At 39.7% G+C, this 21,219-nt stretch overlaps 1 protein-coding gene across 2 annotated transcripts in view; it reads right to left on the reverse strand.

Moving 5' to 3' along the window:
• Positions 1–16,857, reverse strand: part of LOC114050174 (epoxide hydrolase 1-like) — a 55,807-nt gene extending 38,950 nt beyond the window's left edge. The window contains exon 1 of one of the 2 annotated variants that reach the window (XM_027871806.1): positions 16,781–16,857. The gene's annotated coding sequence lies outside the window, so the exon portion shown is untranslated. Of the gene's footprint in view, positions 1–16,767 lie in introns of both variants that reach the window. The other variant, XM_027871805.1, reaches the window with a different exon arrangement.
• Positions 16,858–21,219: the final 4,362 nt, after the last annotated feature.

Below are 21,219 nucleotides of genomic sequence, written 5' to 3' on the forward strand. Positions count from 1 at the left end.
AATTGGTATAAAACATTACCCTCTCAAGTCTAAGATGTACTCTCCAACAAAAATACCTAGTGGTGATGAGGTACATATATACAAAACACATATTTAAAGAATAAACTTACCCACATGTACAAAAATATTTATAGCAGCTCTTTTTGTGGTGGCAAAGATTTGGAAATTGAGGGAATGCCCATCAATTGGGGAATGGCTGAACACACTGTGGTACATGAATGTAATGGAATACTATTGTGCTATAAGAAATAATGAACAGGCAGACTTCAGAAAAACCTGGAAAGACTTGTATGGATTGATGCTGAGTGAAGTGAGCAGAACCAGGAGAATATTGTACACAGTAACAGCCACATTGTACAATGACTGACTTTGACAGATTTAGCTCTTCTCAGCAATGCAAGGATCTAAGACAACTCCAAAAGACTCATGATGGAAATTGCCATCCACATCCAGAGAAACAACCATGGAGTCTGAATGCAGATAGAAGCATACTATTTGCTCTTCTTTTCTTTTGTTGTTTTGTTTTGTTTCTTCTTTCTCATGGTTCCTCCCATTAGTTCTAATTCTTCTTTACATCATGACTAATGTGAAAATATGCTTAATATCAATGTATAAGTAGAGCCTATGTCAGATTGCATGCCATCTTGGGGAAAGAGGAGGAGAGGGAGGGAGAGAAAATTTAAAACTCAAAATCTTATGGAAGTGAATGTTGAAAACTAAAAATAAACAAATTAATTATTAAAATTAAAAAAAAAGATGAGGGTGGAAAAAAAAAGAATAAACTTACAATTCCTGGATACTGGAAGTCCTTTTCTCCATTTTTAAAGTCCTCATGAAATTCCCCTTAGATAGCTCTCTACTGGGCTCTGAGGTCCAGTACCCCTGGTCACACTCCTTGAAGTTACCTCCTCCCTTGGAAGGCTATCTGTATATCTGTCTGTGTCCCTGTCAGGTGTCTGTCCTCAGTGTGTCCTCTGGATGCATGCCTGTTGTTGGTCCAGTATCTCTGATAAAACAGTCTGTGCCATGGAGGGAGAAGAGAGAAAGAGGGAGAAAAAGAAAGTCTCCTCTCTCACCCAATAGTGATACCCTTGGAAAGAGCCTGGTGAGAATTCTCCAAACTGAAAGCTTCCCCACTGGACTCTTCCACAGCTTGATAGAATTGCTGAAATTTCTCCTGCTATTTAAAGTTCCCAAGTGTGTGGTTGGCTTGTTTGGTCAGCCAATCACACTATTTCCTTCTTGACTCAATTAAAAAGGAAGTCTGTACCTGATGCATATAAGTTGTATCCCCATACAGAGAAACTCCTTGAGGGCAAGAGCAGTTGCATTTATGTCTTGGTATTCATAATACATAGTACACTTCCTGGATACTTAACAAGTGAGTTTTGATTGATTAATTATTAGATCATCCCTCCATCCTTTCTTCTTTGGGCAGAATTGTTTCAATTCTTTTAACCTTTCCACATAGGTTTATTCTCTAATTCTTCTGTCATTTTCAGTGTTCACTTCAGAATCCTAAGTTCTCATTCCTCTCTGGTTTTGAAGGCCAACACAGGATACAGTTCATTCCAGGAAGCTTGGAGTATGAGAAGTACACATGGTACAATGGTAACCTAACGTAATTCTACCTATGGACCATATTTTTATATACCATTCATGGGATCCCTGTTACTGATACATGCCGACCAGTTATGTTATCAGTGCACTGTGTTTTCATAAGGCCTGGCCTAAAGCTTAAATATATATATATTTTTTAAATCTCATAGACTAGACTATAGGTTTGGCCATCTGCCACTGAAATATGCTAACTTAGAATAGAAATATAGAGCTGTTGAATGCTAAGCTATTTTTCATCTAACTGAAGGATTTGAAAAAGAAGGATTATTGTTTCATGCTATTCATGCTAGAATCTGGCTTAAATCATTAAGCGTAATATACCTTACATCTCTTACTATATAACAAGATAGGCACCAAATGGATATATGACCTTGACACAATGGGGGTCAGCATACTACATTAAAGGAGCAAAAAAGAAATTATCTGTCATATGTATTGATAGATGAGTTCATGACCAAATAGGAGATAGAAAGGATCCCAGAAGGTAAAATAAGTAATTTTATTTACATAAAATTTAACAAATTTTTATACAAACAAAACAAATGCAGCTAAAATTAGAAGACAAGCAGGAAACCCGGGGAAAATCTTTACAGCAAATTTCTCTGATAAAGGTCTTATTTCTAAGATAGATAGGAAACTGGATCAAATTTATGACTACTAGCTGTTTCCCCACTTATAAATAGTCAAAGGATATGAGCAGGGGAGTTTTCAGAGGAAGACATACAAGCTATCAGAGGCAGATTAAAAAAATGTTCTAAATCAATAATTATAGAAATTCAGATTAAAAACAACTTTGAGATTCCACTTCACACCCATCTGATTGGCAAAGGAGACAAAAAGAAGAAAGTAACAAATGCTTAAGGAGCTATGGAAAAACAGATACACTAATGTACTGTTAGTGGAGTTGTGAACGGGTCCAGCCGTTATGAAAAGCAATTTGGAACTACATCCCAAAATCTATAAAACTGGGCAGAAATACCACTAGTAGGTCTATACCCCAAAGAGATCAAAGAAAGAGGAAAAGGACCACACGTACAAAAATATGTATAATGACTCCTTTTGTGGTAGTGAAGAAGTAGAAATTGAAAAGTTTGTCCATCAATTGGTGAATGACTAAATAAGTTCTGAACGTGATGGAATACTATTGTGGTGTAAGAAATTATAAAGGAGATGATTTCAGAGAAACCTCAGAAGTCTTGTATGAACTGTTGCAGAGTGAAATATGCAAAACCATGTAAAACATCATGGGATTTGAGATGAAAGTTTCAACCTGACCTAAGAACAGGAACTTCAGAGTTAATAGTCCAATAATGTTGCCATGGAAAATACCATTTGCAGGGCGGATGGGAAACAGGTCAGCCAAATTGGAGATGCCATTAGTCTATTAATCATCTTTGCATTATTAATAAAAAATAAGATAATAAAAAAGTAAGCAAAACCATGAAAACAGTATACACAATAACTTGTTATAAAAATTTGGTGCTGGGGTTACAGAATGGCTTATCACCAGTACAATGGCTACTAGGAGATGAATTTTTTGGCCATGGCAACTCATGACCTTGAAAGACCTAGGAACTACCGAAACAGTAACCAATAACAATTCCAGAGAACTAATGATGAAATATGCTATCCACCTCTATACAGAAAGGTGATGGGACTCCAGCACAGACTGAGCATATACTCTCCCTGGACATGGCCAATAAGGGAATTTATTTTGCTTGACTATACATTTTTGTAACTGAGGTTTATTTTTCTTGCTTTCTCAATGGGGGAAGAATGAAATGGGAGGGGAAAAAAGTAGAACTTCATTTTTAAAGAATGAATTTTTAAAAAATAGTATACTTTGTCCCCCTCTAATTCAACTCAATATAACAAATATTTATTAATGTGTATGATCACTGTGCTAGGCTTTAGTCAGATTTGGTTCCTGCTTAATGGAACTTTCAGTCAAGTAGGAGGATATGACACACACATATATATATGGCTATAAGATAAAACAATATATAACAAATAATAACAAATAACAATCACAATATATTATCAGTATGTATTAACAACAACAAATAATCAACCCACAAGCATATACACCTACTGTGTGCTAAACACTTTGCTAGGTGCTGGTGTTATAGAGAGGCTTCTCACCAACAAACTAGCTCCTGAGAGTGAAATTTTTGGCCACGGTAACTCACGAAGCATAGAAAACTACAAAACGTTGCTCAGTGATATGTGTCCCCACTTCTGTTTCTATACCGGCAATGTGGTGGTAGTGAGGTAGAAAAGGGGACAGAGGATGGTTTTTATTCCAGCTATAAAAACTAATTTTGTACGACTCTAAGTGTGCAATCCTTGTCCAATGACCACTGAATGTGATGGACATGTGAAGTGACGTACTCCTGGAGGAACTGAATCACATCAATACTGACATTCTCACTGTAAATGAAACAGAAGATATAAGGAAATTGAAGCTAAATGGAAGGATAGCTCACAGGCTCTCTTTGAAAACACAAATAAAGGAGTTGGTTTTTATTATGTCTCCAAAGTGAAAAAGAAATATCATTGTAGGAGACATTTGGTCATCTGGTACTGCAATACTCATGACAAGTATTTGTAAAAAACAAAAAAATGAACAACCATGAAAATAATTACAACTTATTTGCCAACAACTATGCAGAGGACAATGAGGTTGAGGAATTTATGAAGGATTCAATGAAAACTTCCAAATTAAATCTACATATGTCTTAATATCCAGTGACTCCAATATAAACGTGGGCATAGGATTTAACAAGAAACAATATGTTGGAAGAAATAGCTAAGGAATCAGATACAAAAGAAAGGATATACATACACATATATATATATATATACATGCTCATATGTGTATATATACATATCTATGCTTCTCTAGATGCACATATGCATATATATTTATGTCTATGTATCATGAATACTTTCTTCAAAATACTTCCAAAAAATACTTTCTTCTCCAGGCTGTATTCTTAACTCATCTCTGTCGGACTTTTGGCCCCATTGGCCATTTCTTCCTCATAGACACTCTCTCCTCCCCGAATTTTCATAACGTTGCTCTCTTCTGATTCTCCTCCTACTTGTCCGACTGCTCCTTTTTGGTACTCAGTCTCTTTTGCTGGATCATCATCTATGCCCCACTCCCTATCCCTAGGTTATACCCAACTCTGTTCTCTCTGATACTCTGATCTCTCTGATCCTCCTTTCTTCTTTTTCTACATTTTCAGGGATCTCATTAGCTCCAACAGGTTCAACTATCATTTCTGTAAAATCTGCTCTCTGGCCGTCATCTCTCACCTAAGCCTCAGTACTATATCACTAAGTGCTCCCTGAATGTCTCTACCTGGCTGTCCCACAGGTACTTCAAGTGCCATCTTGTTACTCCTTCTTCCACAAAAATCATACTTGGACTCTTCTCTCCACTCACACAGCTTGCCCTCTCTCAGACCCTCATTACCTCTCCCTTGGGCTCTTGTAACAGACTCTTAACTGGTCTCCCTGACTCCAATCTCTCCTCTCTCCAATCCATCTGCCACACAGTCCTGCTTTTCTATCCTCCATAGCAAGGAGCATGCAAAAGGTCTTCAATAATCCAAAGTTAAAGCTAGAAAATTGAAACATCTGTTGACTAAAAGAGCCAAAAAAAAATCTGGGATTCAGTTTCTGTTTCTCCACCCAACTGATGGGATATCAGTTTCTCCAACCAGGGAACAGAAGCAAAACTCTTCACCAATTAATGCTATCTACCCCCTTTTAAGGCACTTTTAAAAAGGTACTTTTGGGGGGCAACTAGGGGGTGCAGTAGATAGAGTACTAGCCCTGGATTTAGGAAGACCTGAGTTCAAATATGACCTCATACACTTGACACTTACTAGCTGTGTGACCCTGGGGAAGTCACTTCACCCCACTGCCTCACCGAAAAAAAGTTACTTTTCTCTAAACGGAAGAATGATGGCAACCCCAGGTTATTCCACTTGCTCTGGGGTTGCAGGCTGTGGCAAGAGGGAGTGATGACAAGATGCAATAAGAGGAAGGTGCAGGTTGAATGGGAACATGAGAACACCCCGAAGGCAATATGATATTCATCTGATCTTTTCCTCATGATGATTCAGACACAAATTAGAGAATCTTATGCTCTTAAAGGAAGAAAAACTGCACATGGGCTGTGAAGGGTAGAGGGAAGAGGGGAAACAAACACAGGCAGTGGATTTTCTGCACAAATGCTAAGATGGAGAAAGAGATGAAACCAGGGAACGTAAAAGTCCATGGGTAGGGGTAAGGCAGTAGTGTCGGCCAAGGGAGGAGCCAGGGCCCAAAATCTGCCTTCTCCAACTACTCTGCTTTTGAAGTCCAGTGAGAGAGAGAAGACAGCTGGTCTTTGCTTTCATTCTTGGATGGATCTGCCAAGGCAAACAGACTGTGAACATTTCCTGCCTGCCAACTCTTCAGTTAGTAATAACTGAAGCTGGGACTTTCAGGCAGTGCCCTGCCCCCAAATGTCACATCTATACCCACCACAACAGAAGGGATCGCTCACACTAGCAGGAAGGGGAACCAGCTCCCTAAGAAAAACTTCCTCTGGCATTTATCCGCAGCTCGGATGGCCTAACAGCTATCCTCTCAGCTGACCTCCAGAACAGCCAGCTAAACATGTCAGGTTGTGGAGGCAGAGGGCAGGGTGTAAGGGTGGGAAAGGGGTCTCTGAGCTTGGACACAGGCATTCCCATGCAGTGCTGAGTCAAGGATCATGCCAATCTTTGGGGAAGGACAAGAGAATGAAGATAAATGTCTTCCACGAGCAAAAGGGGTATCAGGATGACCAGAGCAATTTTGAGGTGAAAATGACAGGGAGTGAAAGGGTCAGAGAAGCACAGGTTGGACCTCTCTTCTTGGGCAGCACTGAGATTGGTCAGCTCCCCTATAGAAAGGCCGAGGGAAAGCATTCGAGGGCAGTGGAGGTACTGGGTGGGTGAAGACAAAAGTCTATAGATTAGAGGTATCTGGCCCAAGCCACATGCAGCCTGCAACACTCCTGAATACAGCCAAAACAGACTTAAAATGTAATTGCAACCCATTTAACAAAATAAAAATACAACATAGACAACGTTAATTTATGGTTTCCTAAGTCAATATTTTTGCTCATCTGAGATATGGCCTGATCAGGACAGAGACCTGGTCTTTTGCTGAATTGTCACCACCTTTGTTCTGGACATTACATATCTTTTAACGTACCCTAAAATCATATTAGCTTTTTTGGATGCCATGGCATATTATTAATTCATGATGACTTTATAGTCCACTAAAACCCCCAGATCTTTTCCCAGGAAATATCATCTATCCACATCTCTCCAATCCTATACCTGTGCAATTGATTTTTTTAAATCCAAGTAAAGGACTTTTCATTTATCCCTTTTATTAACTAAGACTATAAATTACAGATAAACTGCTGATTTATCAATGAAGGTAGTGCCCTAGGCAGCTAGGTGGTGCAGTGGATAGAGCACTGGTCCTGGAGTCAGGAAGACCTCAGTTTGAATCTAGTCATGGACATTTACTAGCTAGGAGGCCATTTAATTTTTGCTTGCTCCCCTAATGGGAATAATAATAGCACCTATCTCTCAAAGTTGTTGTGAGGTTCAAATGAGAATATTTGGAAAGCACTTAACAAAGTGCCTGGCACATGACAGGGATGATATAAATGCTAGCTATAAAGTAATTTATTAATTAATTTACTTTATTTATATCAATAAATCATATAAATTATATTTATTTATTGAAAAATTAAACCAATTCTTGAATCCCAACAAGATCTTTTTGAGCCCAGACTCTTATCATTCAGAATATTAGCTCTCCTTCCCTGCTTTGTGTCATCTGCAAATTTGATAAGCATACTACCTATCCCTTCATGTCTCCAAGTCACTACCTAGCTAGAATGTCAATCTGGGAAGGTTATGCAGCTTTCTCAGATCTTAATAATTCCAGTATCTGCATTTATGATAAATTCCTTTGGGAACATCTCCCTCCTTAGATTTTCACACTGGTAAACACAAGTGGTCTTTTGGGAGAGAAAGGCTATAAGCCAATCACTAGACTAGTGGATTTTCCAACTCCTTGACATTTCATTTGTGGCTCTTGTGGTTCTATTTTCTCTCCTTTGCTGTGAAGAAATGGGTACCTTCATTTTCTGTTGATTTTGAGTTCCTGAACATTTGAATTTGTTTTTAATTCTCATAACTGCTGAGAAAATAGTCTGTTTATAATAAGAAAAAAAGCTGTACCTTCCTCAGCCTAAATATAGAATTTCAATACTTAAGACAAGCTATCCCTGGTGAAGAATAAAATCTACCAGCAAGCAAAGAAAGGCTTAGATTTCAGGTAATAATGTATGTAGGCTGTATAATCCATTTGGTTTGATTTTCTCCCCATACCCACACCCCACCATGAACTCATTCTATCTTTTACTATATACTTTACAATCTCTTGTTTCTTTTCTTTCCCTCTGCCTCCCCACCTCCCCCAATCACTTAAGATCCTTGTCAACCTGAACCACTGGTTTCACATTCTGACAAGCCCTTTAACTCTGTCACAAACAGCACTGTTAACTGGAGAGCACCACTTCCCATGGAATTTGCTGGCATGATTTAAGACTTATTTGGCCAAAAGAGAAATGGATAGTGTTGAGAAAGGGCCCTGGGAATGTTTATTTTCTAATGGGGCAATAATATGACCAGATTTTTTTTTCTCCGTTTTTTTGTTTGCTTAGTTTTTGCTTGGGGTGAACTTTTTATGGTTATGCAACTTAAAGTATTGGGCTAATAAGTCCCTGTGCTTCAATGAAAATAGCTAGAAGGAACTCAGATAGTAAAGGCTCTTTGCCCCTTTATGCAAAAATAAAAAAAAAATTTCTCTAAGGAAGGCAAAGTGGGACTGTAAATGGGCCACCAAGAACAATTGCCAGTCCTTCGCTCAGTTCCTTAAGCACCAGGTGATTTTCAGCCCCATCCTTTTCCTCTTCCACCCTATCCCTAACAGGACAACCTCTCTATCAGAAGACACAAGGTATTACAGGGTCTCAATCTCTCCTTCGAACTAAATGTAGTTCTCCATTCCCTCCCCCTCAACCGAATTTGTCTTTAAAAGCTGATTTGACAGCATGAAATATGTTGTTTGCCATTGGTGTCAGAATTACTAGTGACCGCTCATTCTTGCTGGAATGCTTTACATGTTAGACATGTTATCAGGGAAGTTTGATATAATATACTAGCATTTTTGACAAACTTGACAAACAGGTTGGAGCCCTTTCGTGATCCTAGATTTTGCCAAAAACAAGAGTAAACAAATCATGAGTTTGGGTTGCACAGGTTTCAATGTGCAATATACATTCCACAATTATCACTTTGGTTACACAATCTGAGATAAGCATTTTGCAGTCCTCCTTAGGGTCGTAGACACAGAGCTAAAAAGGACTTCAGCATTCCCCAATCGATAAATGGTCAAAGGATATGAACAGGCAGTTCTCTGATGAAGAAATTAAAGCCATCTATAGTCACATGAAAAAATGCTCTAAATCACTATTGATTAGAGAAATGCAAATCAAAACAACTCTAAGGTACCACATCACACCTATCAGACTGGCCAAGATGACAAAACAAGAAAATGATAAATGTTGGAGAAGATGTGGGAAAATTGGGATACTAATGCATTCCTGGTGGAGTTGTGAACTGATCCAACCATTTTGGAGAGCAATTTGGAACTATGCCCAAAGGGCTATAAAAATGTGCATATCCTTGACCCAGCGATAGCACTTCTAGGGCTATATCTCAAAGAGATCACACAAATGGGAAAAGGACCTACATGTACAAAGATATTCATAGCAGCTCTTTTTGTGGTGGCAAAGAATTGGAAATTGAGAGGATGCCCATCAATTGGGGAATGACTGAACAAATTATGGTATATGAATTTAATGGAATACTATTATGTTGTAAGAAATAATGAAGAGGCTGACTTCAGAAAAACCTGGAAAGACTTGTATGGTCTGATGCTGAGTGAAGCGAGCAGAACCAAGACACAATGACAGCCACATTGTTCGATGACTAATATTGATAAACTTAACCCTTCCCAGCAATACAAGGATCTAAGACATCTCCAAAGGCCTCATGATGGAAAATGCTATCCACATCCAAGGAAAGAACTATGGAGTTTGAATGCAGATTGAAGCATACTATTTGTTATTTTTTTCTTCTGTTGAGTTTTGTTTCCTCTTTCTGGTGGTTCCTCCTATTGGTTCTAATTCTTACAACATGACTAATGTGAAAATATGTTTAATTGGAATGTATATGTATAGCCTATATCAGATTGTACGCCGTCATAGGGAGGGTGGTGGGGAAGAAGGGGGAGAAAAATTTTAAACTCAAAAGCATATGGAAGTGATTTTTGATAAATCAAAATAAATTAATTTAAAAAAAAAAAAAGGCCGTCAGGTACCATCTAGCCTAGACTCTTCATTTTACAGTAAGGAAACCGGTACTCAGGCAGGTTAAGTGATTTGCCCAAGGTCACCCAGCTAGTAAGTGGCAGAAGGATTAGAACGGAGGTCCTCCTACTCCACAGACAGTGCCATTTCCACTGGACTATGATACTTTCTATCCCTTTGTCCTTGTTGTTTCATGTTCTTGGTCACCAGAATTTCTGCCTTCTCAAGTTCAGAACAGAGTTTTAGTCAAGCAAAAAGGCAGACACTATTCTTAATACCCAAAGTCTGACTTGCCCCCATTAGCGAATCAATCTCTTTCTCATCCCTTCCTTTCCCTTTCCATACACAACACACATCTAGAATGGTTTGGTCACCTCTGTGTTCTAGAACCTGCTGCAAACACAAGCATCGGCACATGCCGTGCCTGCATCTTCACAGAACCACAGATCTAGAGTCCAAGGGACCTTAAAGGTCAACTAATTCAACCTTCACTTTTACAAATGAAGAAAACAAGGCCCAAAGAGTTAAGAGTTAAGTCTTGCCCAAGACACCCAATAAGTGATCAGCCTTCAAATTTAGGTCGTAAGATCAGAGATTTAGAACTGGAAGGAATCTCACTGGACAGGATATCTAGTCCAACCCCTTATTTTACAAATAAGGAAACTGAGGCCCCAGAAGGCGAAATGACTTGTACACAGTGACAATGGTGATCCAATGCCTACTGGACAAACTCCAACATCAGGCTCTGCTAAAGACTCTAGAAAGCATAGGAATAAATGGATTTTTTCCTTAATATAATAAATAGTATTTATCTATAATCAAAAGGAAACATTATATGTCATGGAGAAAAGTTGGACACCTTTGCAACAGGATCAGGGACAAAGCAAGTATAAAACACTACAGAAAGAAGGAAACAAGTGTTTATTACGTTCTTCCTATGTTCCAGGTACTGTGTTATGTCCTTTACAGATTTACAGATGAAATTACAGATTACAAATGAGATTACAGATCTCATTTGATCCTCATAACAACCCTGAGAGGTAGATGCTGTTATTATTTCCACTTTGAGGTTAGGTAACCTGCCCAAGGTCACACAACTAGTAAGTATCTGAGGCTGGATATGAATTCAGGTCTTCCTAACTCCAAGCCCAGCACTCCAACCACTGTACCAACCAGCTGCCCCCAAAATATAGACAGACCTAAGACACTAAGTGTAGAGAATTTATCTGCCTCTGGTCTTTTCACACTATAATGTACTCGTCTTCTCTTGTCAATTTTATTTTCAACACATCTCTCACCTCTATCCTCTTCTCTCTACTAATCAAATGAGACAACATTTATAAAGCACAGTGCCTGGCACATAGGAGGTTCTTAATTAACACCTCTTCCTCCCTCCTCCCATTCTCCTTCCACTAACACGGACTAACCCCCTAGTTCAGGGCCTTATCACCTCTCACCTCGACTACTTCAGTAACCCAAATGGTCCCCTGCCCACCAGCCTCTACTTTCTCTAATCTGTCCTTCACAAAGCTGTCAAACTGATCTTCCTAAAAGCCAAGGGCTGAACCTGTCATTCCCTGATTGAGAAGCTTTAGCAGTCCCTTAGTGATTCAAGAATAAAATACAATGTTTGGCATTTAACACCCTTCATGATTTGGCTTGTACTTTAACTTCTCAGATTTCATATGACTCTCCCACACATACTCTATGTTCCAGACAAACTGGCCTATTTGATGTGCCCTTTTGTCTCCTGTTTCCATGTTTTTGCACATCCGAAGAATGCTTTCCTTTAATACCTCACAGAATCCCTACCTCCACGTAAGACTTAGCTAAAGTCCACCAATCTACAGATAAGGGAAGAATTCACGAGCAAACAAAATAGAGCAGATCATAAAGATAAAATGGACAATTTTGATTACATAAAATCTTAAAGTTTTTTGCACAAACAAAAGTAATACAGTTAAAATTAAAAGGGACGTGGCAATCAGAGGCAAAAAAAAAAAACCCTTTGCACTAAGTTTCTTTGGTACAGGTCTCATTTCCATCTGATTAAAATTTATGAGTCATTTTCTAATAGTTTAAGTAGTCAAAGAATATGAAAAGGTAATTTTCAAAAAAAGAAATGCAATCTATCAATAACCATGAGAAAAATGCTCCATATCACTAATAATCAGAGAAATTGCAAATTAAAGCCATTCTGAGTTTCTACCTTACAGCCATTGGAGGCAACAATGATAAAAAGGGAAAATGACCAATGTTGGAGGGATTGTAGAAAAACAGGCACACTAATACACTGTTGTTGGTGGAGCTGTGAATTGGAAGAGCCATTATGGAAAGCAATTTGGAACAATGCCCCAAAAGTTACTAGACTGTACATACCTTTGGACTCAGATTTCACTACTAGGCATATATAGGCATATACTCCAAAGAGATCAAAGAAAGAGGAAAAGAAAAAAAAGGAAAAAGGACCTATTTTTACAAAAATATTTATAGCAGCTCTTTTTGTGGTGGCAAAGAATTGGAAATTAAGGGGATGCACACCATTTGGAGAATGGTTAAATAAGTTGTGGTATATGATTGTGATGGAGTACTATTATGCTATAAGAAATGACGAGCAAGATGCTTTCAGAAAAACCTGGAAAGACTTACATGTACCGATGCAAAGTGAAGTAAGCAGAACCAGGAGAACACTGTACACAGCAACAGCAATACTGGACGATGATCAACTGGGGAAATGAGTTTAGCGCTGGGACTTTAACTCTTTTCTAGATTCTACATTCCAAAGCTGGCCCTAATAAATTGTCAGTTGCCTCACATGTCTTCGATGTTCCCAGCCTCCCCTGCCTGTACCATTTTCCTCTCTTTCCATCCTGTTTAGAGGCTTATCACTCTCTGATTCATTACCAAAATTCAATTTTAGGAAACAATGAAATAAATCCATGCATATTAAAGTATAAATCACTGATAAGGCTTATTATATTATTTTTCCCAAAAATATATTCATGTTAAGTAGGAAGGAAAGCAAAAGCTAAACAAATTAATCTCTAATTTAACTTAATCTCTAAGGCAAGTATGTAGTCTACCTATGCATATGGTGAGCCCTAATGCATGCCTGGAAGTCACTCAGAAGTACCATGGACTACTACATGGAAGTATAATTAGAGCACTGGGATTTGAAGATTGGTTCTAAGTAAATTTTTAGGCCTTAGTTTCCTCATCAGTAAAAGAAAGGCATCAGACTAGATTACAGATCAAAAAAATCACAAGTGTAGAGCTGGAAAGGACCCTCAGAGGTTACATAGTTGTGACCTCTAAGGTTCCTTTTGGCTCTCAGTGTATAATCTTATGGTCCCCTCCTCGTGCAAAAACCTGCCCTGACCCAACTGTAAGACTTGCCTCTGAGACAAAAGATCAGATTGGAAAACAGTCCCTGCCTCCTCCTCCTCCTCCTCCTCCTCCTCCGGGTTGAGGATGGGTGTGGCTGTTGGCATTTGGGTTGTACGTTTAGGATTATTTGTTTCTTTGGGTGCCCACATCTGTACAAGTCTAGAATATGGGTTAGAACTTGAAGGGTCCTAACTTTGGGAACACTGATGATGAAAGTGGCTTCCTGCGTCTTGGCAAGCAGACGATGCACTAGAAGTGCCAAGTGAGGCGTACGTTTTCAGACATGTCTGATGTGTTGGTTTGTTTTGTTTGACTATGCTTATTTATTACAAGGAAAGGCTTTTATAGTATTAGGGAAAGAGTTGGTGGGTAGTGATGAAAATGGAAAAAAAATCAATCCATCAAGAAAATATTAAAATTATACAAAAGAAAGCAAAAAGTTGAAAAGAGAAGAGAAACAAGGCAATTTTGTTACTACTTTGTTGAATTTAGCATGTCATTTTAAAAAATAAATTACATAAAAGAAGTTCAATGGTTCATATGAGAGCCTCTTTTGTTCTTGGTATACTAAAATATTTGGATTGTTGATTAAGTTCATAATAAAAAAAAGAAATTTTAAAAAATAGATTGGGGGGGATAAAAAGGGCAGAAGAACTGTGTGATATATCTGGGAGGGAAAAGATAACCCATTTTCCCTTCAAAGAATCAAAAGGAATGCACATTGTTATTACTGCTGGTATATATAGGGGATGTTAAGACAGCCTAAAGGAGAGACAGAAGGTGCCCTATTCCAGGTGAACCAAACCCCAACCACTACCTCTTTTCAGACCCCAATGGAGACAGCCAAGGATTCTGACCCCAAAAGCCTTGGGAATAGCAGTACCTTAAGGAAACTAAAGCTTAGAGAGAAATAAAAGCCTCATATGTACAGTTACTAGCAAAGTCAAAAATAAAACCCAGGCCCGGGATATTCATCACTGGAGAGTTAGGGAATGTCTTGTACCTAGAAAATCCAAGAGAGTTTAAGAAAAAAATTATTGACAGCAATAAAAGACTTCAGTAAAGTGGTAGCATACAAAATAAACCCATAAAAATTATGTCTTCAAAGAAGGGTGAAAAGTGGAGTGAAAAGAATATTGACTTTCAATTCAGAGGGCCTGTGCTGAAATGCCTGCTATTACTTGCCAGCTATGTAACCTTGGGTAAATTCACTCTCTAAACCATAACTTTCTCATAAGAAGGCAAGATGGTCTCTAAGGCCCTTCCCTGCTCTGAATTCTGTGATCCTATGACTCCTGGTCCAAGGGTCCTTCTACTCCATCACACTGATGAGTTTGCTGGGAATTTCCTTTCGGAAGTTTCTATCAGTGTCCCCTAAGACCTATGGTTCTTTTCACCTGTTCCTGGCTTGGTTCACCTCTCCAGTTTGTATGGTAGGAGGCTCATGCCAGGGGGCAGATAAAATTCCAATGGTTAACTTCCGCATTAAATCACTGAAGGGATGTGGGGTGGAGAGAAGAGGCTGAAAAACTACCAGAACTTTTCCAGGGAAAAGTAGGGGGCAAATATTAGTATTAGTTATAGCCTATTTTGCAAGGGTGGGGAACCTATGACCTTGAGGCCACTTGTGGCCTTCGGGTGTGGCCTTTTGACTGAGTCCAAGTTTTACAGAACAAATTCTTTTATTAAGGGGATTTGTTCTGTGAAGTTTGGATTCAGTCAAAGGGCCGAACTTGAGGACCTAGAGGGCCACATGTGGCCTGGAGGCCACAGGTTTTCCATCCCTGGTATCGGCTGCATAAATTTGTTTGACGAGAAAATTCTGCTTAAAACTGTTTAATTTTTCTGGCTTCCCATGAGTGGGGTCAAGGCCATTCTATTTACAAAGCCTAAAATGAGAAAACACTCCAGGGATCAAAGTTTCACTTAAGAACACAACATCAAACCTGAATCAAATTATCTATCTGAAGGCATATTACTGATTAACAGAAACAGGTTTGTGATAAATTATGCTAAGCTCAGAGAGAATTGCCCCTGGCCTAAAACTAACAGGAGTATCTGGGAATCTAACCAGAAGGTGAGATGCCCTCCAGTTTTAGGGACATGCCAAACATCTTTGAAATCTGGGAAAATGTCTTCTCAAGGAAGATTTATCGAGCTATATGCCAAATGCTATTTAAAGTACTCTTGCAAGGGTTTAGCATGAAGTGAGGCAGTGTTTCTGGAGTCAATAGTTTGGACACCCAATTACTTTTTACTTGGGACCCAGAATTTTAACTTAAGCTACTTTTACATGTTCTTCAAGTAAAAATTTCCTGGGCTTCTCTTATGGAAAATATTTTCCTAGCTTGCTGTGTGACTTATGGCAAGTCACTACCTTCTCTGGACCTCAGTTTCCTCCTCTGCAAAATCCGGGATTGATTTTCCTCTAACAAGCTATAACGTGAATAGCCCTGGAGATTAGTCAAATAAATTTGATTAAGGGGTGGAGAAATGAAGAGCCACAAGTGTGGGAGACTTGGGGAAGTCTAGGATGAGGAAAAGGACAGGGAAATCAGGCCTAGAATATTGCCCATTGAGGGGAACCAAACTATATAAGTTCTTTTAAAATAAATTATACATATGTTACATACATACATGTAAATTTTTCAATTAATAAGTATTTATCTTCTCTCCCTCCCATCCCTGCAACTGGGAAAACAAAATCCTTGTAATAAATAGCAGTCAAGCAAAACAAATTGCTACATTGGCCAAGTCCAAAAATATGTCTCACCCCGCATATTGTGAGTGCATCATCTCTCTGTTCGGAGATGGGTAGCAATCTTAAGAAAAGGTTTTTTGATACTTGTTTAGTAACAACTGCATTCTATTAGGGTGAAACAGGGCCCCTCAAAGTAGAGTATTGAAGGTGACTCTAGGTAGCTCTACGGGCCATCAAAACCCCACTGGCTGCGTCTCTCCCTTAGCCCCCATCCCCACCCCTCCAGCCCTCAAGGCACACCACCTCTGGGCTTGTTCCGAGCCAGGATGCAGAATCACGTTTGCACCCCCAGCCTGGCACTAAAAGGCCCCGCTGACCGAGGTCTGGAAGGAGATAGATCGGTGCCAGGATCCCTTGGGATCTCTGGCCCTGCTCACCCAGAAGCTCGCCCTGGGGTTACATTCCCTGCCTCGGCTGTCGTGTCTCTGCGCCGAGGGGGAGGAGGGGTTAGGAAAGACGGGGGATGGACTCTTGAACCCCGGGGGCATGAGAACAGACGTGCCTTAAGCGCTTACGGTTGTCCAGTTACTGCGCCAGGACGCAGGTTGGCAGAGGCCGCTGGAACCCGGGGGCGTGACGGCAGCGATGCAACTGCGGCTTCCGCTGCAAGCGACCAGGCGGGACGCAGCAGCGCCAGACACAGAGGCTCGGGGTCAGACGTCGGGGCGGTGGAGGTTGCAGGATCACTGGAGAACGGGAGGACAGAGCAAACCCTGGAGCAAACTCAAGCTGCCTCCCTCCAGTGTCCCCGCCTCCGCGTAGCTCCTCCACTGGAAGGCTCCGGGCTTCGGGGCAGTCTAGCCTGGCCACGCCCAGCGCTGAGCCCTCTGGTCTGGAGCGTGAGCTGGGGACCCTTGCCCAGCCACCTCAAGCAAGGTCAGGAGGTGGAGAGGGGCCTGGAAATTGTAGTTTCCCCATGTAAACAAGATCTAAGGCAGCCACAGTGCAGCTTCCCCAGCCCCTAACTAGCTCTCCCTTTCCGCTAACACCAAGGACTATTATTTCCATCTACAACCCACTTCAGACCTAGTCCCTTCAAAATGCAATGTTTCAGCTTCTCATTTTCACCCGCTCCCTCGATGTCCCTCTGCCCCTCTCTTCTTCCACCACTCCAACCCCTTAACAAATGAACATCAGCAGAAGTCTGAGAAGAGGGGTGACTGAACGCAGAGCCTCAAACGAGACCAATCTTTGTCCCATTGGTTTGTAACAGAAATGGCCAGGATGGGTGTATTTGTGGAGTGTTGGCAAAATAGTTAGTTGTGAATGGACAGGTCAGGTGATAAGTCTGGACAACACTGCATCATTTCCTTTCCCAATAATAGGCATTCCCAGACACGCTAGACAAAGTGCAAACTACTTTGCCTCTGTTCCCATTTATCTGCAATAGGAACTTTCCACTCCAGCCAGGATGCACCTCCATCCACATTAAACACTTCCTATAAAGACTTGCCTAACCTTAGAGAATTAAATTGACCAGGAATAATTATCTACTGTGGCTATTTTTAATAATCCTATTATCTCTTCAGGGTGAGAACACTAGCATCTATAACTTCTCAGTGGGATTTAAACCCAGGTCTTCCTTATTCCAAATCCAGCATTCTGTTCCTTATAGCACATTGTATTAATTATCCTATGCTACCTACAGAGAAGGAAAAAAAAAGACTCATAGCAACAATGTCCAATTTGTTAGATGTGTTGTTTGAAAATCTGGGAATCCATAGGAACCAAATCAGGTTGAAGTGGCCTGTGATATTTACAGATCACAGACCAACAGTTACAGTAGGATTTGTATTTATGCATATCATTGATATAAGTGGTAAACAGAAAGTATCAGTTTCATGCCAGAACATGAAGAGAAAGAGGAAGATGTCCCAAACTGAAATTACAGAGCAATACTGGAAAAGGACAAATTGCTTGGGGAATATGGTCAACAGTAGAATTTCAAGAATTCTTTGAATGTCCATAGAAACAAGACCAGTAAATTACTTTCAACCTATTCAAAATATTCTTTGAATAACTTCCCCACTCCTTTTCACTTTAATTAGCTTCCTTTAACAACAGGGAATGTGGTAGAGTGGACAGTGCACTGGATTTGATTCCTGATTTTGTTTTTTACTATTTGTAATCATGGGCAAGTCGTTAAACCTTTAAAAAAATTTTTTTATCTGAATTTAAACACTTAAAAGGAATATTTCTATATACATAGCAGAATACAAAAAGGATTCTCCATGAAACTAAATCTCCATTCCATAACACTCGAGTTAAAATATATATATGTATATAAATTTTACATGTTACTTTCAAAATTGTCCAGCTAGTGTGTACTTCCTCCTAATCTTCTTTCTATTCTTTTCTGTGCATTACAAAAAAAAAGTTAGAGTAGTGGATTTGGGGGCATCACCATTGCTAGCTCTTCTTTTCCCTCTCCAAACCTTCCCATTTGAAAATTAAGAAAGAAAAATCCTTGTAATAAATAGCTAAACAAAAAGACATACAATGGCCATGTCAAAAAATGTATGTCTCTTTCAGCACTCTGTGTCCACCATCTCTGTCAGGAGGTGGGTAACACTTCATCAGAGGTCCTCTAGGGATATGGTTAGTCATTGCATTGATCAGTTCTCTTTCACAATTGTTTTTCTTTACAATATTTCTGTTCTTATAAAATTTGTTCTATTTCTGCTTACTTCACTCCATCAGTTCGTATCACCCAGGATGCTTTGAAATTCCTTCATCATTTCTTATGGTGCAGTACTTCATTACATGCATATATAACAATTTGTTCACTTATTCCTCACTTGTCTAAGACACCAACCTATATTCGGTTTGTTTTTTCTTCCAACCCCTCCTCCCACTTTTAATATTCCTTTAAGGATCAGAAGATGGGTTTTGCTTCAACTATTCCCTCCCTGGTATTATCTTCTCTTAATACCATCCCCCCTCATCCATCATCTGCACTTATTTCCTTGAGCTTGATATAGTTCTACACCAAATTCTGTGTGTTCAACCCTACTTTGTAAGGTTCATCTGATGCCCATTTCCCCCCTACCCTTCTTCCATGTTTCCAAACTCTTCACCCATCCTATTTATGGGAATTAGCAACTTCTAACCCTTTCTTCCTCCTTTCTGTACTAGTGTATTCCTTCTCTTACACTCCCTTCTCTTTCTCCTCAGAACAGAACCAATCTAACCCCAGGACCTCTTTTTCTTATTTAACTCCCTCTATATCCTTTGAAGACAGTAGGGTTCTAAAGCATCACTTGTTTCTTCTCCCCCATTAGACTATTAGTACTACATCATCATACAACTCCTTCCAATTGATCAAATCAATATACTTTTCTAGATTTCTCTGGAGTAATGCTCTTACTCAGCTCTTTTCATCAGATGCCTGAAAGTCCTCTATTCTTTTCTAATGTTTACTTTTTCCTTGTAGGATTATACTCAGCTTGGTGTGGTAAAGTGTTCTTGGTTATAAGCCTTTGCCTTTTGAAATACGGTATTCCAAGATTTTTTCTTATGTGATCCTGACTGTAGTGCCTTGGCAGTTGAACTGCTTCTTTCTTGATGCTTTTGGTACTCTGACCTCAGAACTCTGGATTTTAGCAATGATAGTCCTAGTACTTTTCCTTCTGGGGATTACTTTAGGAGATTATCAGTGGATTCTTTCTACCTTTACTTTGCCTTCTGGTTCTAACAGATCTGGGCAGTTTTCATTTATGACTTCTTGAAGGATAGTGGTTTTCAGGATATCCACTGGCTCTTAAAGAATCTCTGACCAGTTTTCCAGGCCAACTATTTTTGGTATCAGATATCTTACATTCCCTTTACTCTCAATTGTTTGGTTTTGTTCTATTATATCTTGTGGTCCCATGGAATCATTGATTTGTTTGGTCTATTATAATTTTCAGGGAGTCTTATTTTTGGGGTAAAGTTTACCACTTTCTCCTCTAAACTATTTGTTCTTCCAATTCTTTCCTTCAGAGCTTTGATTTCATTTTTTAAAATCTCATTTAATCTCTTCTAGGTATTCATGTAGTCCTTAAGAAGTCCACTTTTGGGGGCAGCTAGGTGGCCCAGTGGATAGACCACCGGCCCAAATCCAGCCTCAGACCAAAAACGTGACACACACTAGCTGTGTGACCCTGGGCAAGTCACTTAACCCCAATTGCCTTAAAAAAAAAAAAGCCCACTTTTTCCTGTGAGTTGTTTTACAGTTTTTATGTTACTTTCTTTTGGAGGATCACCTACATCATGCAATCATTTTTTATTCTGGTAGGCGTTTTCTTTGATTTCCTCATCTTTCCAGCTTTAGCTACTGAAATGAGGCCTTGTACTAGAACCAGGAAGTCCCCGATACACTTTCAGGTGGGATGGCCAGCCTTGTTTGGTCTTGCCCTAGATTCCTTCACTGATTTCCACCTCCTGAGGTTAGGTCCCCTGTCTGGATCTATGAGGTCCTGGGCGTGGGATCTTCAGGGCCCTTGTCTTAGGACAGTATTAGGGACCTCAGAGTCCAGACCTCAGAGTGCTTGAGAGTAGGCCATCTAAGTCTTAGTACTATGGCACTACATTGGTTGCTACCCATTTAAAATTCCCAACCCTATCCTGGGGTTTTCTCAGGGGATCTCTCTGCTCTTGCTGCCTCTCTAGGTATAAAGCCTTAGGGGGAAGTTCTTATTGCCTTATTGGCTTCTCCCTGACTTTTTTGATAGTTTTGAGCTGGAAGACACTGTCGTTTCTCATTGGATTTAATGATCAGCATTTGGTCTGGTGAGAACTTAAGGATTTTGCTGGAATATTAAACTTTCATAATAAGAGTTACTTAATAATCTCAGGTTCCTTCCAGACCTAAATTCTATAAGCTACTACTGTGATTTTGCAGAGCAATTACAAAAGAGTGGGAACAGTCACATGGAGTAGTGGTGTCAAACTCAAACAGAATTGGAAATCACTA

The sequence above is a fragment of the Vombatus ursinus genome, unplaced genomic scaffold (assembly GCF_900497805.2).
Source record: "Vombatus ursinus unplaced genomic scaffold, bare-nosed wombat genome assembly UNPS02014798.1, whole genome shotgun sequence".
NCBI classification, from domain to species: Eukaryota; Metazoa; Chordata; class Mammalia; order Diprotodontia; family Vombatidae; genus Vombatus; species Vombatus ursinus.